We start from the raw sequence: 18,400 nt of genomic DNA, 5'->3' as shown, positions 1-18,400 counted from the left end.
CCCCCCCCTTCCCCCAGCTGGAAGCCCCTGCCTAGCAGGGGCTTCTGGCCTGGGACTGTGCCTCCCTGCACAGGAGTGGGACATTCAGGCAAGAGCTGCAGGAAGAACGGGGTCTGCGCCAGTGTCCAGGGCCAGCACTGGTGAGGCCCGGAGCAGGACAGTGATATGTACAAGTAGGCATACAACCCTGCCATCCCAGGCATTTTGTTTCACAGCAATTCTTAAAAGGACGCATAAGACAAACATTGTTTCTCACACAGAGGCACGGGTCAGCTTCCCCCCAAGTCTAGCCCGTCTCGCTTCAACATCACCATGCGCTAGGACCAATGCAACAGAAGAGCACTTGCAGGACCAGCCCTACAGGGAAGGCACAGCTTACTGGTAATTCCCCAGAACTGTCTGGTCTTCCCCCCCCACAATTAAATTGTAAATGAAGTATTACAAGTGTGTTTCCCAATTCAGTTTCAGGAATCAAAGAGCATCTGCGCTGTGGGGCCCTGGTAGGTGGGCCTTCCTTCAGCATAGTCAGAAGACCCCACGGGAATGGGCCCACTACAGAGCCTGTTTTTGGCAGCGCCCAAATCAGTCCCCTTGGAGAGCAAGGCTAACTTCATGCAATGAACTTAACAGAAGGTAAAATTTAGCATGGCACCATCCAGAGCCCACGGAAACAAGACCTCACCACATATCACAATCCAAACTGCATTAGAGGGCCCAAACCAGGGGAGGGCGGTTAGATCATCGGTCCCGGCCTCCGCTCACATATCAGCAACAAGGTCAAAGACTGCAAGGCCTTTCACTCCAGAAGGGGCTGCTGCCCTGGTCTTAGCATTTTACCAACCGGCCCCAACCAGCAAAGCTAATAGCCAGAATCCCACTTCAAGTCATTAAGCAGTCCTTCCAACCCACGTATTAGGACTTTTTTTGTATTGAGCTCCAGGCTTAACAACTTCACAGCTGTTTTTATTTGCCAGAGCCCGTCTGGAAGCATTTCAGTGCAGACTCTGCCTTTACATGCCTAAGAGCACCCCAGTCACTAGTGGTGTCCTTGACCTTCAAGTCCATTAAAAAAGAAAAACACAAAAATCAATCAATCCCCCAACTACATGGCTTACCGTGAACTCCTGTCCAGATGGCCAGAAGGGTCTAGTTCGTTCTCAAAGGGTTATCAGAGCTCTGCGGTTGCACTAAATAACCTACAGCAGCTCACCCTGGCTAGGGTGGGAGAAAAGCATTTTTGAACAGTTGCCACTACACAAGTTTGAACAGAAGCCAGCATCCAAATCCTGCCCAGAAGGCATTAGGCAAGATCAGAGGCCTCTTGAAAAGAAAACTAAACATCCAGCAAGAAAAATAGTCCTTACTTTACAAGACAATATCCGCAAGGCTCCTTCAGACAAAGGCTGATTCACCACGTTAATAAAGAGCTTGTAGCTAGTTTCCTCATTATTTATAATCACAATAGCTTGCTCAGGGGGGAGTTAGTTTCAAGCATGATTTTGTCTCTACATGAAAGCTCTTTTAACTCCCCAGCCATGCAGGGACCACAGAAAGAGAGCAGGACAAGTAAAGGATGACTCCTTTGTTTTTACATTGAGCTCATGCATGAGAAATGAAGTTGGGTGGTTAGCCAGTGCAAGGATTGTTTGTATTCATTTTTAAAAGCCAGTTTCTGCAGAATAACACAAGGAAGAGCACTTGTTTACCCAAGACAGATTTGCAATGCTGTTCTCCCAGAGTTTGGGAAACTCATCTTTCGTTCCTGTGATCCACTTTCCTCATATTTATCACCATCTCTCCCCAGCATGACAAAAAACAAAAGAAAAATGTTTGTATTTTTTTTTTTTATAAATAAGACTTACAGACATGAGCAATGGTTTTTTGTTTTTTTTTTAACCTAGTTTCTCATTGGGAAATAGGACAGACTAATTCCCGAGTTTTTTGGGACACACAATGTTGTCTGCTGTGCTGCAGAACGTTAAACTGAACTTTCCATACAAGCTGACCATATTATGCTGTGAAGGTTGCAAGGACCCAACTACCAGAGTCAGGCTGGAGAGAATGGCTCCAACTGATATACCTAAAGCTTCCTTACATTAGGCAGCGAGCATTTGACACCATTAGGGCTAAGTACAGACAGTCAAAAAGCCTGAGGCTGAATCGACAGGTTAGTCCAAGCTGCAGAGATTGAACTGATAAGCAAGCGAACATTCACTTTTGATTCTGGAAATGCAGCCACATGCCTGCAGTGGCCTAGGCAAGAAGATGGGGGGGGGGGGGGGTGTCAGACTATGCCTCCCTGCTCACGTGGAGCAGACAGCTTCAGTCTAGAGGGGAACAGAAGCATAGAACTGAAAGACTGGAAGAGACCTGCAAGATCATCAAGTCTGGTAGCCTGCCATGGGCAGGAAGTTATTGAGCTTGTTTGAGCCCAATAAGGTGCTTATGCAGCCTCATCTTGAAACACCTCCAAGAATAGCAACTATACCACCTCTGCTAGGAGTGTATTCCAGATTCTGGTAACCCTTATGGAAAAGAAGTTTTTTCTTATATCCATCCTAAATTTTCCCTCTATTAGCTTGTGCCCATTGGTTCTAGTCCTCCTTTGAGGTGTCTTCCTGAAGAGTTGCTTCCCTAGATTTTGATGCTCACCCCTAACGTACTTGTAGGCAGTTGAAGTCACCACTCGCCTGCTCTTACTTGGACTGAACAGGCAGAGTTCCCAGAGTCTCTCCTCATAGGGCCTATCCTCCAGGCCCCTAATTATACAGGTGGCTGTTCTTTGTATCCTCTCTGCGTCCTTCCTGAAGTGTGGTGCCCAGACCTGGACGCAGGACTCCAGCTGTGGCCTCACCAATGCCAAACAGAGAGGGAGAAGCACCTCCCTGGATCTACTGGCAACATGTCGGCTGATGAACACCACGGTTCTATTTGTCCTGCTGGCAGCCTCATCGCACTGTCATCTCATGTTCATCTTCCAGTTGATAGTGACCCCCCAGGTCCCATTCAGATGCTGTGCCAGCCAGTGTACCGCCTCCCATCACATAGTTATGGTGAAGGGTCTTCCTACCCACGTGAAGAACCCTGCACTTCTCCCTGTTGAACCTCATCCGATTCTATTCCGCCCATAAAAATCAGTCTGTCAAGGTCACCCTGGATCTTTACCTTAGCCTCTGATGTGCCCACGCTTCCCCACAGCATAGTGTCACCTGCAAACTTAATCACTGAGCTTTCTACCCCCTCATCCAAGTCATTAATAAATATGTTAAAGAGCACGGGTCCAAGCACAGATCCCTGGGGGACACCAATGGAGATGGCCCTCCAGGATGAGGCGCTCTCACTGATTACACCTCTCTGGGATTGGCCTCTAAGCCAGTTGTCCCCCCAACTCACTGTAGACTGGTCTAGCCCAGTACTCTCCAATTTAGTTCTGGGACAGAAGTTCAATAAATTGATTTAACCAGAATTCAAAAGTCTGACACTATATCCAACCAGGTTTCATCTTAAACTGGTTTCAGCCATTTTGAAAGCTGTTTATGTGCACTGAACTTCTGGGCTAAGTAGAGATAATCAAAAAAAAGCCTAAGGCTGAATTGATTCACTCTTTGCAGCTTAGTCTAAAATGCAGAGATTAAACTGAGAAAGAACTGAACAAACATTTTCTTTTGATTCAGGAAATGCAGCGGCTCAAGTCAGAAGCCAGGAGATGCAAAAGCAGGGATCTCTGGCACACAGCCAGCATGGGCTGTGTGCTTACTTCCTCCTCCTGCTGCCCCTGAGGTCTCTGGGGGTTGCAGCCCAGAATCACAACAACAGGACTCTGCAGGGTTGCTCATCACTTACTCTTCCTGCTTCCAGGTGCCTCTGGGGTTTGCAGTCCACAGTAACAGCCAGCAGTAAGTTTTTAGCAGGGTTGGGCAGTTCTGTACTCAGGGGAAGGGAAGTTTAACCCCCATCCCTGACCCTAGACAGGGTTTGCTGGGGGGTGGGGCAGTCCCTCCCCAGCCCTTCCTTGCTAGAGCAGACAGCAAAGCACAGCCTATGGCTGGAAAGCAAGCTGGGGGACTAAGATTTAAAAAACTTGAACCAGGAAGGGGTCTGGGACAATTTCATGAACTGGTTTGACCCAAAATCAGTTGAGTCTGATACTACATTCAACCAGGTTTACCTTAAACCAGTTTCAGCCATTTTGAAACCGGTTTGTGTGCACTGAACTTCCCGTTCTGCTACAGGTTTAAACCAGTTTCCGATCACTTAAGCCGGTTTATGCGAAACTTGTCCCTAACCCTGTTGCGTTACAGATCTGAACTGGTTTCCAATCACTTATACCTGCTTTTGTGCAACTTCTGCCCTAACCTAGATTTCCCAAGCCTATAAGAAGGAAAGCAGAGGTCTATCTAGATTCCACAGGATCCAGGATTTCTAATGAGAATAAGGCTTCAGGTCATAGAGGTGAGGTTGCATCAGATGCTATTTCTGTGGATAAGCATGGTAGTAAGGAGGGTTTTGATGTACTGGCAGGAGTGCTATTTATGAAAGATCAATAGTAATTGCAACAGATTCAGTGACTGACAGAGGGAGGAAGATTGTCATTGGGGAAAAAAAATCCCTCGGCCATGCCCTAAAGTCATGGTCTCTTTTTAGACAAAGGGATGTTGGAGTGGACCACATTCTCTGGTTAGACCAGAAGTGAAATTCAAACAGCAAGACTTACAGCCCTACCCAATACTTTGGATTCTCTTTCTGGCTGCCAGTTCTGGAGCATTTGAGCATAGCTTCCCTCCATAACAGGCACTCCTTCGTATCCCCGTGTTTAACACAACAGGGTTGGTTCAACTCAGACAGGTGTGATCTGGCTTAAACCATTAGTCACATCAGTCACCTTTACCATCTTAGAGCAGGCCATCAAGTGCTGCCTGCACTGATACTCCATCCTGTAGACCAGGGACGGGCAGTTATTTTGGCTTGCCACTGAACGAGTTTTGGTGAGCTGTTGAGGGCCGCATACACGGTCTTTCAGAAGACATTTTAACAAGTTGTAGATGACAAACAAATCATACACTAAAAAAAAACAACCTGTGCTATAACATTTTAATCTCATTAAAAATATATATTTTTGTCCTTATTTATACATTTGTATATATAGAAGCAATTGCATAATAGCTCAACATAAAGTCTTACTGTTGTATAGTGCGTGTAGGGGCGGGGAAGGGGCCTGCCCATGCACCAGGTCCCGACAGCCAACCGGGAATGGTGGGAGGGAGGTGGGGGCAAGGGGCATGTGTAGCACAGCTCGCCCAGTGCTGTACAGGTGTGGTGTGCACCCCCCCCAGCTGTCCCAGCAGCACTCCACATGTGACCAAACCCCATCTGCTCCTGCCCGGGGCAGTCCTTGCTGCACTGCACTCTGGCTTATGCCCACGGAGGATCCCAGCCCACACACACAGCTTCCTGGCAAGGCTGTTCCTGGTGCAATTGCAGCGCCCAGGTACTGCTCAGCCCCCCACCACCTCCAGTGGGTCCTCTTCCTGCCCCTGCTGTGCCACTCTGGGCAGCCTGTAGCACAGGTAAGAGTAGCACCCATGGGGATGCATGCTGGGCATATGTCCAGCCAGGCATGGGGAAAGCTCCTGCCCCAAGCCACCTTCTACCCACTTGGCCACCTGCAAGTGGCTGCTCGTTGTATTTTGCCTACCCCTGCTGTAGACAGAGGCTAAAAACCCAATACACTTGTGACCCAAAAAACATCCAAACTCAGGTTGCTCGGGAATGAAGAGCTAGTCTCACTGCAGGATTTGTTTGGTTTAAAACAAATAATGAGTTCTCAAAGCACTAGTACCAGTTTCCTTTCAAACAAGGTTTACTATTGAGGCTGCACTGATTGAAAGCAGCTTGTTTCCCTCTGCAAAGCTGGGATGACTTCTGTTGCTTCATGACTATGTTCTTGCAGAAACTCTGAGACGTACTAGTTAGTCATAGCCCACCACAGGAAGGGGAGGGCTGCCTAGCAGGTGATATCCAAGAAAGCCTCTTTTGCAAGAGTCCTTGCTTATCTCTTCCTTCCCACCTAAAGTCAAGAAGTTACCCAGAAGTCATCCTTTCCACTGCAAACTTGGTATGAGGCAGCAGCCAGAAATAAGGTTTCTAGCATGCGCTAGCACAGTTCCAGACATCCCAAGTTCAGGGTGCAGACAGACTCATTTCCCCTTCCAAAGAAACCAAGTCCTTGCATCATAAGTACTGCTGCTTCATGCCATACCCAGAAGCAATAGGTATGCCTATAGGAATGCCTAAAACAAGTATTGCAGCAGCCCTCAAAAGCCCTACTAAGCAGAAAGACGGAGCTTAACCACTAGTTCCCCTTCTGTAAAATGCAGGGCAATGTATTAAGGGACTTGAGCAAGGCCACACAGCACGTCAGTGGTACAGCTGGGATTAGCACACAGCTGTTCCTGGCTCCCAGCCCTCTGCTCAGCCCACTAAACGCAGCTCCCTGGGGCAGAGTATTGCTGCCAGAACACTACAAGCACCAGCTGGCCAGAAAGATTTGGACCTAAAGACTGATCTGAGGCAAGCTGCAGTCAGGAGACTGAGTAAGCATCCACTTCACCAGTCAGTACATGCACTGGTTTGGCCAGCACCCCTGACCTGTTCCATATCCCAGCAAGCCAGTTTTTCCACCATTACCAAGACAAATCAGTTATGTGAGTCACACTTCCCTCTAAAATCCATATGCAAAAGAGGCCAATTTGCAGGTAGCCCGATGGCTCAAAAGGGTGGTAGGAAGCCATGTAGCATTTCAGCTCTAAACCATGTGTCCAGACCAAGTTAGTAATTAGCATCTAATGTTTAGCACCATCCTGAGTCTGGTCAGTGACCCATCTGGAGGGCATGCATGTGTGCAGTGGAGCAGAGTGCATGCCCAGCATCCATCTCCCAAACCGAGCTGAGACGACTGCACTTATCTCGTGTAATCCTAGAAGTGATTCTTCCATGTCAAGATTGAGGAAGTTTGTGCTGCTGCAGACAGGATTATGCGGTTTCCTGAACCATCAGTATAGCCATTTCAACACAACATTCTCAAGATGCATCTGAATTTATGCTGTCTGAACCGCAGCCTCTGCTCCTCCATCAACAACTAGCCAACTCAGGGTGCTCCCAACACATTTCAGCTGGCACTAGACTATGCATGCTTGTTCATTAACTCCACGGGCTCATCTTGAAATTGTACCAGAGCTACATTAAAGTTGCAGTACCAGTGCTACCAGAGGTTCTAGCTAGGAGTTTCAGAGACTTAATATTGGGGCCAAGGAAACTGAGCTTAAAAAAAAAAAAAAAAAGAGAGGCAAAGACAAGCTTCTGCAAATGAGACTATTCCTCCCTACTGCTGTCAAGCCAGAGACATAGGGAACTGTTAGTACTTCTATACCTGCTTTTTTCGACCACTGGGCACCAGGTGCAAAAATATTAGGATTATTTAAAGGTGAATTACCATGTCTAAAGTTACAAAGAAGAATTGCCAGCAGATTCACATCCAAGCACAGACAGTATGGGTCCATGAATTAACAAGGGTCACAGAAGAAGGTTAGCCAAGGATTGGGCTGTTGCCAGATGGAGATCTATCATCAGGCAAGAGCAGATAAAGACAAAAAGCCTCATCCACACCAGCAGTTTGCAGCTTCCTTTCACTACCAGCTATCCAAATGCTAGTAGCTGCTGTGCAGGCAAGTCTCAGCTCTGACCAACCCCCTGCATCACAGCTCCAGCAGTATGCTAGTGTGTGCAGAGCCAAGGTCTGCCACCAAGAGCATCAGATGAAAAGGAAGAAGTCCGTTTGACCTAATGTACTGTCTACTGTACTAAAAGCCCTAAAGGTAGTAAAGACCTTGATGGTGGCAGATATATGAAGTGATGAATGCAATGTCTTAAGATAATATCTAGCAAGAGAGCCAAGGAGTACAAATCATCACTTGGAGATGCAAGCAAAGTGAGAAGAGCCGGGGATGGGACTTTTGATCAAGTCCCCAAATTTTAGACCTCACCTCATTGCCATTCATGGCAGATTTCTGCAGCCTTGTGGACTGGCAAAGAGGTTGCAGAGTCTGGAAGCAGTAGAAAGCAAGGCCTCCTAAGAGCCAAGCTAGTTTAAAGAAAACCTTGATTCAAGTCCAAAGAAAAGATGGCAGGGGGACATAAAGGCATTGCAGAAGTCCTTGTGTGGCTTCAGCCCCACCCCAACTTTCAACTGTCCTAAACTTCAAGCTGTTTTTAGCACCCATGTGAAAAGGGGTTGGTATTTTAATCAGGAGTCAGTGAAGGCTCAAAGAGGTCTGAAGACATGGCCAAGACCACAGGAATAGCAATTCATTCCATGCTCTGCCACAGCTACCATCAGAGATGCCACCTCAGTCATCAGCCAAAAAGTTGACTAGGGGTGCTGGTCCCTAAGGGCACCTATACACGTGCAGCAAGACTGCTCTGACATGCTGTAATTACAGCCCACTGGAGCAGACTCGATTAATCAAGTCTGCTGGAGCGTGGTAATTCCTGCATCCCAGCAGACCCTAGCATCACATGCATCAGCATCCCTATGCTGAAAAATGGCAGCGGGGTGCTTTAACTAAGCCCTAAGGAACTGGTTCAATCTCAGCCTCAATGTCTCCTTTGCCTCCAGCAAACAAAACGAACCCTTTGCTTCCCACAGCCATAGCTCAGCCGTGAACTGTGCCAAACGCACTCAGACCTTTTAGTCGCAATATCAGATGGGTGGTGTTTGCAGAATGTGTGTGCTTAGCTACCTTGTATCAGCCTGGCCAGCAAAGTGAGATTACGGCCTAACTGCCTGTTTGCCAAACAGTATTATAGCTCTACCGTATTTGCGTCTTTTGGCTTGCATAAGGCATGCTGCGCTGAGTAAATACGTTCATCCATAAAACCAGGAGAAAAACCTTCCATAGTATCCGACGTGAAGACCTAGATGGAGCATAGTTCACAGAGCTAACATAAGAATGGAAGTCAGGCCCCCTGCTTGCTAATCTTTTGGCTGTACCTCCTTCTTCCCTTCCCTCCCCCTTAAGTCATGTAATCAAGTAAACAGTTTAACGAGTGAAGGATACCTGCCTACTTCCCAGACTGCAGAAAAGCTGCTTGCACAGAGAACAGCTTATATGTTCATCCGGTAATCATACCTTTTGTTAAGGGATCAAAGCCAGTGGTGCTCAGCCTTTTGGCCCCAAGCACCATGCGAGTGGCGTGCGCCTAACCGTGAGTGCCAGGGATCAGGACCCATGCCACCCTGTGCGCCTGGCCCCACGAGGCTCCTGATTACAGCCACTTACAAACACGCCCTTCTTCACATCCTCTCCCACGAGGCAGGCCTCTCCATTTCACCAAGTGAGAAGTGGTTGGACATCAAGTGACGTTCTTGTAGTCACGGACTATAAGTCAGTGATGGAGCCCGGAAAAGCAGTCAAACATCCTAGTAAGTCACACGCTCATATCCTCTGAGCAACTTCACTCTTCTCTGCTCTCCTGGACTTACCGGGTGCAAAGCCACGTGCAGTGCAAAGCCTGCATTCTTTCGTTCACAGTCATCGCTTCAGACGCCCACAAGATCTCCCTTACCTCTGCGAGCTGGACTGCCAGGAAACAAAAACCCTTTCAGTTACTGACAGAAGACAGCATTGCCAGAACCACAGGTCAGGGCAATAAGGTGGCTAGCAGATGAGTAGTGTCCAGATGCAAGAAATATTGGTCGGATATTTGCAAGAAGGGGCAACACGATTAATTACTTGAACTAGCTGAAGAGTTGCACGATTTGCCTTGATCTATTTGTACTTGCTGGATATGGCAAAATGAAAGGAAGTACGTTTTAAGCCAAACAGACGCATGCAGGATGACAAATGTTTGCAAGAACAAATGGGCTGCATACACACCCAGAACCAGGGGGTGGGGGCAAGAAGGGAAAGTCATGCAGCATTAGGGTGACTAAGCAAGAACGGGATGGGAGAAAGAGTTTGAGGCGTGACTCAGTGTTGAGCTTCAGAGCGGTAAGCCACCTTCATGGGGGACGTCGGAGGGAGTATGTGGGACAGGAAAGATGGTCTTGCGGTTGGGATGCTGGATTGGAGATCTGGCCTCAAATCCCAGCTCTGCCACAGGTTCCGGTGTAACCTTAGGCAAACCACTTACTAAGGATAAGTTCCCAACCTCCCACAATAGTCATTCATGTTTATGAGACAGGTGGAGACATACAGATCGCCTGTTGTTGAGGCTCTTGTTCTCCCCTCCCCACAAAATAGCTACAGATTTTTTTTGCCATTTGTTCCAACTAATCATTTAATAACAGGGAAGGTTTAAATGCAATAGGCAGAGCCGTTCTGCAGCCCAGTGACAGCCAAGTACAGGTTGGTAACTGGCCAACACCTATTATAATGCTCTTCACTGGCCCCCGCCCCTAGATCTGATGTCCAAGTTTCAGCCAAGAGCAGACAACAAGCCATTCACCCAGCAGGCGCCCACATCCACGTGAACTGGAGGGCTGATGCACGCTGCTGTGACACCAGACACTGAAGATGCAGCAAGGCCTGGAGTTCGGTCAGTCACCAGGATTGGGTCCAGGAGCAAAGTAACTGCTAGCAGAGTCCCTTCACTAGAGCTCACACCTTGGCTACACAGTTTAACTCCAAAACGACTGTTCAGCTGCTCCAAACCCCTATGTGGAGACACTTATTTTGGCTTCAGGGTAGCTAAACACATCCCTAATGATCTTAATGTTTCTACAGGGGTTTCCACCAGTCTAAGAAGCTGAACCAAGCCCAAGGTATTTCCTTAGACAGGCCCGAGCAGCAGACTTGAAGGAGGTGCCTCCCTCTCCCCAATGGTTGCTTTTAAAAAAAAACAGAATTGCATTTATCGCATTTTTCCTGGCATGATAGATGGCTCCCTGACCCCACCGTCGCCTCAAGTCACTCTATTTATAGCTGATAAGTGTTAAGTGAGCTGTTGAAGGCAGCAGCATCCATTAAGGAGACAGGGCATCTATAGCAGCCCACACAGCGGTTGCTGAACCCGATAAGGCTAACAGACAGACATCCAGTGGAATAAAAAACTTGTCCGAGTCTAAGGAACACAAGCAGTTCTCACTTGGACCACGCTTTACATGCTCCCATCAAGTCAAAGGTGGGACAGGCAAAATTCAAGTATCACTCCCTGTTCAGGGTCCAGTTCCAAAAAAGTAATGTTGCAAACAAACAATGCACAGTCATTTGTCATCAGGGGTGCGTTACTTCCCCAGCAGTCCGTTTGCTGCTTAAGCTTTGCTTCTTGCAAAAAAAGACACCAAGATAGATATCTCTGCAGCAAATCACAGCCCCTGTGCCTTGGTGACTATTTCCAATTAAGATCTACATTGCACTTAAACTAGGAACGAATCCCAAGCCAGAGAATCTGTCTGGGAAGAAAAAGAGCAGAAGGAAAGAAAAAGAAAAAAAAAATAATGATATCCCTAGATGGGCTGAAAGTGGCCAGCAAGTTTCACTCTTTATGCTACCCCATAAATAAATGATGATTGTAAGTTAAAGTAGCTCAACCTTGTCTGCAAGTCAAACGCGAGGGCTCTGCTGAAAGCAACTCCCAAAAATCTTTATCATATCAATGGTAAAAACAATAGCTCTCTCACGTTTGCTACTGGGGTGCCTAAACAATTATCAGGTTGGGTTGCAATATCCAGAGAACAGAATCCATGGTGCGCTTATCAAAAAAAATGAATAAAGGTTTGCTGTAAACTCCCTACTTTTTCAGTCCAAATTATCCACCACTTTGTCCATATTACGAGGCTGCACTGCTTTCCCAATACCAGCCACGCCAAAGCCACACACAGTATGGACACCATTCCACCAGTCTACAATTACCTTATGCCTCACACTAGAGCCATGTGCCCTTTCCCATTTCTCATACTGGAATAAGCTCCATCTTACAGGCAATTTTACACTAGTGGAAGTGTGCCTGCACTGGGGATTGCATTGATAGGGTTTTGCTTATCAAAGTATTGCACCTCTGATCAAAAACTACATCAGGAGAGCTGCTGAGTTGCAGGAATATCTCCTAACCCCATTCACAGCCACATCCCCACAGTGAGTTAGAAGCATGCCAAGGAGGGAACCTGTGCACAGAACCCAGAAGCCAATCTGAGCCTCCTTCAACAATAAGGATTTGGACGGTAACCACACAATTATTGCACAGCACAAAGCAGCCAAGAAAAATCATCATTTTCAATGAATGTACAGGGACAGAGAACATCCCAATTTGCAGAGCAGTGCAGCAGGGGGATTTAAAGCTCATCAGTGCCTTGTAGCAAGTCTGGAGTTCACCAAATCCTTGGCAAGTAGGTTGATGCAGATTGGAAGCAGTAAAGTACCAAGTACAGAGCACAGAAAGAGATAGGCCTGGGCAAGAGGAACACCACATGTGAAGAAAAACCCTGGATTAGATGCACAATGGTTAGACCCTATCCATGTGCTCATTCGCATTCCAATTAGAATATATCTGATTAATTGAGTCCGCTCCACATTCTAATTAGAGCGCTCCGGCATTGCTTCACTGTCCCATGTGTTAAGGCCCTGCACATTTCAAAATGGCCATAGGGGCACTTTAACTAAACCTCACTGAATGAGCTGTAGATAAAGCCCCCATGGCCATTTTGAAATGCATGGGGGCTTAACACACGTGCCAGTGAGCCATTTTTACATTAGAGCAGCTGTCTGGGAACTGCTCTAATTAAAACAGGCCACCCCAAGCATGCTTACAGGCAGCCATGTATTCTGGTTTCCTTCTTTGTATCGCATTGGACAGGACAAAATTTTCCTAGCACCTGTAGTAAAGGAACATCTGTTAACTGGATAGTCCCCAACATCTGCACCTAGACAGTGCCACTCAGCTCCACCTCGCCTGAATAGGTGCTAGAGATGGGGCAGGCAATTATTTTGGGCATAGGGCTGCTTACTGAGTGTTGGCAAGCCATCAAGGGCTGCATGACAGGCAGCCCAGGGCAGGTAAATGTTAATTTTCTGAATTTTTTAGGGGCCCCACAGGCCAAATAGAATGGCCTGGCAGGTTGCATCCGGCCCCTGGGCCACATTTTGCCCACCCCTGTACTAGTCTGACTCTAATGAAGTCCACCCAGACTCACAGCACCTCCCTTTGTGACAGAGACTCACGTTTCACTCTTAGCCTGTCACCAGCACAACGTGTGCTTGTTCCGTTTCATTTAGAAAGAAGCTAGCAAGCTTTCGATGCATCTCCCTAGTGACCAAATTCTGTTAACAATACTGAGAAGGGAGGACTTAAGAATTACTATTAATTTATACTAGTTCTACCAAGTGTGAAGCAAGACTGCTCCCCACCCAAACCCACAACCCTCTCCAAGAAGGGGAAATTCTCAAACTTAAGTGGGCAGCATGAAGAAGTTCACCCGAAAGCAGAAGAGGAATGGTACCATCTTCACCACTTGCAAGATCATATTGTTTCATCAAGGCAAATTGATGGGAAAGGTGAGGGTCTTTATGGATTGTCATCAATTTAAGAAATGCTGTGCCTTGTCGCCCCTAGCTTTTAGTATCAAGAGACCTACTTTGATGTAAAGGGAGAGATGGGAAGAGGTTTTGCAGTGAAGGCACCCAAGAGGAATGGAAGGGAATGTGGATATTGCAGTATGGACTGTGCAGGGTCTTGGAGGGGGGGGAAAGGTACCTGAACCTAATGAGCTACAGGACAAGAAGTTAGTGAACAATGCTACTTCAGTTTTCTGAGTATGGACCATCTATACCAAGGAATAGTAGTGTGCCCTGCTTGAGTTTGTTTTGCAGCACTCTCACTTTTAACTGCACTATTCAGTGCTCAGATTTGTGTGGTTTGTGCGTTCATTTGTAAAACAGAGAAATCAGGTAACACCTGCAAACTATCAAGTGAACCAGCGATCTTAGATGCCATCCCAATGCCACCCTGTTGATGCACCAGAGATTTTGATTCAGCTGAACATTAGAAAAGTTTGTGGTCTTGTATCCCAGCACAGTAACACTCATTCAGTCTCAGCTATTAACAGAAAAAAAAAAAAGTTTCAAGACTTCCTGTTCTGGTTTAAGTGTAATGGATGACTATTAAAGTTTGACAGCTCAGCATGATTTCCCCTTCAAAACATCTTCAAACCCACACAGCTACCAGCATCTCCAGCAGCTTGGCTTCATCAGTGGGTCTAATCAATACAAAGCTTGCTGAATATAGATTGCAAGATCCCATCCACCCACAATACCAGTTCAAAGGCATGGTCTGACAGATTAAAGCTTTCTAAGACATGAATGGAACAAGCTAGCGTGTTTCAAGCTAAAGTCACTTTACAAGAGTTTGTCTTGATTCCCCCCCACTCCCCATGTCCTAACAAGGGTTCCTGAACCTCCCCTACAGTGTAGACTGCACTTAAGGATATCATACCATGTACTGGATACCATACTGGCCCCACACATGCTAGTTGTGACAGCTACAGCCATTGTTCACATGGAGCAATAACACTAGGGAAGTATTTTGCTGCCTAAGACAATGCAGTAGCTGGAAATGAGTCAGCACCTTGACACCAGGCAGCTCTCCAAAGACCACTAAACAAGAACTTCACAGGCCAGGATTTGGGAACCTGGTGCGCAGACAGACACTTACTCATTTAATATCCCATGGGCATTATGCAACTTCTTTGGGAAGCAGCAAGCAGCTGGTGTCTAACCCATGTCCTGCATCAGCACCCTACAGAGCCCTTCCTGGGTAGGACTTGTATGGCCCATTATTCATCTGTCAGCATAAGGAGCAAAGCCATCCATTTCGGTCAGCCTTGGACCTTGGTCTTAAGCCACATCTCCAATAGCAATTCTGGATACAGACAGCAGTGACCCCTGCCAAGACACTGGAGCATCTGCACACCCACAAACATCTGGGGGCTCCATTGCAGCCACTATGCTGGCAGAACCCCAATGCTGCTGCCAGAACTGGGCATGCAAGGGTCTACAGCAGGCTCTTGCTGGACAGTGCCAGAAGCCACTTTGCACTTGAGTGAGGATGCAAAACTCAGAGGGGAAAATGGAGGTTGCTGCCAGAGACAGGCTTTGAGTGTAGACACGCTCAAAGTCCTGCCAGCAGAACCTTGGAGCATGAACCCGTGCACACGACCTGGGTCCGAAACTGCCCCTACTGCCAGCAGAGTAGCTGCCACCAACTAGCTGCCGGAGCATGGGCACATCCGCACACTTCCGGCAGTGCAGGTAATGCACAGGAGCTGCAACGGAGTGACCCAAGCATGAAGTTCGCTCTAGGAGGGCACCAGCTGCTGACTGAACAGCAGCAGCCTTGTCCTGTTTGAAGGTTTCAGACCCAGAGAGGGGGGTTGAGCATAAGGTGTTGCTGGGACGGAGTGGGGACTAGATCTGTCCGAGGGCCGTTTGCACTGTGCCCGAATTCGTGATACTGGCACATCTCTCTTCACTCTAGTGGTGCTACTGTCTCGCTATAATACCGGTGCAAGCCAGCCTACAGACTTACTACAACTGTGTGAATTACCCAATGCAACCCCCCGCTGTCGACACACTGCATCAGCACAACATACCTGATGCCATGCTGGGGCAATTACACTGGAATAGTCTCACTGACATACTATCCCAGATTTCTTCCTCTGGGTGAACACTTGCCAATGCTGAACTGAGTCAGGAAATACCTACACCGCAATCCCAAGGTGCGACTGCTACTCAGATGGACACACTGCCATAAGCTAGGTCAACCCGGCTAACTTGGGTACAAATAGCAGCGTAGTCACAACTGCAGAGGCTGCAGGGGTGGGGAAAAGAAAAAAAAGAAAGTCAGCCTAGCATCCAGGGTAGATACCCAGACTCAGCCCATGCTAAGCTCCATGCTGCTGTAGCTACACCTTTGCACTACCATGTAGGTACTGCCTCGGTTAGTTTCTGGCAAGGATGGGAAGGAAGGAAGTGCTGCTTTTATCCCAGCAAGTGGGCAAGGCTATTTTATAGCCTAGCTCAGCATTTCAAGGCAACCATTTCTGAACCTCTTTGTTAACTTTCTCAGAGCTACTGATGCTAAACACTGTAGACGGGCACCAAGCAGGTGGCTCATCCTACCAGCCTACTGCATACGCTCATCTAGGCCTTGCAATACCCACTCACACCGCCACTATATGCAATGAGAAGCTGTTAGTAGCAACACTAATATATCTTTGGTACCTGCTGCAAAAGTGATTTAACAGCATCACAGGCATCACCAGCTAAGTTTACAAGACCAAGCCAGACCTCCCCACAAGTAGCCCATATCTCCACAAGGAGACAACAGGGACGCTGTTCTCCACTGCCATGCTTCACTGCACTTGGGAAACCCTTACAGAAGTGTGACACGACCCACAACGCACTGCGGTGTTACAGCAGACGCCAAGGAAAAAAACCTGAGACAAAACTACGATTCTTTCAAAATGAAGGCTGGGCAGCTATAAAACTACAATAAAACTTGAACATGTGGTTTCGGCTCCTTCCCCACAAATGGTTACGGGGAGGTGCTGAACAAGCCCATCCCTCTGGACTGGAAGTCTAACACACTTTAAATGCAGATACCCCTGGGGTGCCACTTGGACTCCAGCATTAAGCTCTCAAATGCAAACAAAAACATCCTGAAACTAACCCAAGGATCCTCAGTTTACATGGAAAATTCAGCAGATTATATAACACTGGTTACGTTCCCAGCAGGCTACAAGTTGCTTATCAATCTGTACGACTTCAGGAGATTCAATGCACTAACTGGCTTAGCCCCTCTAAGTGCAAATCGAAAGCCTCGGTCGATCCGTGACCAGCCCCTTTTGAAAAAGGCACCACTTACTCTTTTTCTAGAGGGGGGTGCGCGTGTGCAGGCCACAGAAAATAAGACTAGCTCTGGGTGCCTGCATCCGAAGTCACCCAACTCCACACAAGGACAGCACACCGCAGCAAATGAGTTCCCGGCACATCTTAGAAGTGTCCAGTGAGTTTACAAACAAACCCCAATCACATTAGAGTGCACTTAAATAACCGCTAAGGAGGAAAGGAGACTACGCAAAAAAAAAAGAAAAGCCTGCTGTGCCGATGTACTGCAACAGCACAATGCCCCCCAGAGGAAAGCTGCGAGTAAAAGTTTCACTATTACCTCTTACTGCAACAGCAAAGCAAAGCAACGAGGTAACAGGAGAGGGAGGATTACAGCTGGAGGCATCAGTCATCTGGATGCAGGCAGACAACCCAAGGCAAGTCTGAGCTGAGAGACAGGATTTTAGAGGAGGTTTTGTCCTGATGTTGTCCCCCCATGTGTCAGTATTAAGTTCCTCTTAAAGGTGCCACCTACCTTCCGCCTCCCTCAGTCTTGTTCTCAGTCTTCATACCAAGATGGTTCTGTTCACAAGGGCTCCTCTCCCTCCCACCTCCACTTGCCAGCCCTGCTCTCATGCTACAGTCCCAAGTGCCCAGAACACATACGGCAGCCCCTGGAAAGCTTGCCCATAGCCTGCAAGGCCATCACCCGATCTGGTGAGCAAGCAGGTTCTTGCAAACAGGCGCAGCAAGGCGACGAGAATGGCCGGAGATCCCTCTTCCCTTCTACACCTCTGTCACTGCCAGGAAGAAACAGCTTGAATTTCCCCCTCTGCAGAGCTGCTGGTTGGCATTTATACACTTAATGTCATCTGAGTCTGCAAGCACTATGGGCAAGAGGGCACTGATAGTGGACATGTGTTTAGATGCAGACTCGCCGATGGCACCCAGGGGTGTTGACTGACCATTGTATAGGCAGGAAGCAAAGGATCGATCCCCTTAAAAGAGCACCAGGTCGTAGAACATCTGCTGCTTTCGGCCTGTCTACTGGGAGATGCCCGCCTGGTACAAAATAAGGAGCTCCTGTCAATGGTACTTGCAGGCAGCTCCAGAGATCACCACACCCCAGAACCAGCTGACAAACGCCCCAGTGCCCTGCACGAGGGCACCCTCCAAACCATGTTTGTTTTCCAAAGCCCGGTGCTGCCGCAGCACACAGCCTTTGCCCCCTCAACCATTTCCTTGCATCCTAATCTCTTGAGGCAGCCGATAAGAGAGAGCAGGGATCCAAGCTGGGCCACGCAGCTCCTCGCTGGGCAGGGGCAACCACACCTCATCCGTGCAGAAGGAGAGGGTGCCGCAGCTGCCCCAAGTACCCATAGGCAAGGGCAGGGCTGTGCCCATGGCAGGGGGCATTGGGAGCAAACTCATGCACTCCTGGAAAAGGGGGGGGGGACTGGGACTAAACTCACGCACTCCCGGACAGGGGGGGAATGGGACTAAACTCATGCACTCCCGGA

The 18,400-nt window shown here is 48.0% G+C and overlaps 1 protein-coding gene across 1 annotated transcript in view; it reads right to left on the bottom strand.

The window, feature by feature from the left end:
• The window catches only part of SPSB1 (splA/ryanodine receptor domain and SOCS box containing 1), a 69,710-nt gene extending 52,018 nt beyond the window's left edge, over nucleotides 1–17,692 (bottom strand). Inside the window, exon 1 of the mRNA XM_025191604.1 lies at nucleotides 17,416–17,692. The gene's annotated coding sequence lies outside the window, so the exon portion shown is untranslated. The remainder of the gene's footprint in view (nucleotides 1–17,415) is intronic.
• Between the last annotated feature and the right edge of the window lie 708 nt (nucleotides 17,693–18,400).

The sequence above is a fragment of the Alligator sinensis genome, unplaced genomic scaffold, assembly GCF_000455745.1.
Source record: "Alligator sinensis unplaced genomic scaffold, ASM45574v1 scaffold457_1, whole genome shotgun sequence".
NCBI lineage: Eukaryota > Metazoa > Chordata > Crocodylia > Alligatoridae > Alligator > Alligator sinensis.
The sequence above is the reverse complement of the archived record's forward strand: the minus strand, read 5'-3'. Positions and strand labels throughout refer to the sequence as shown.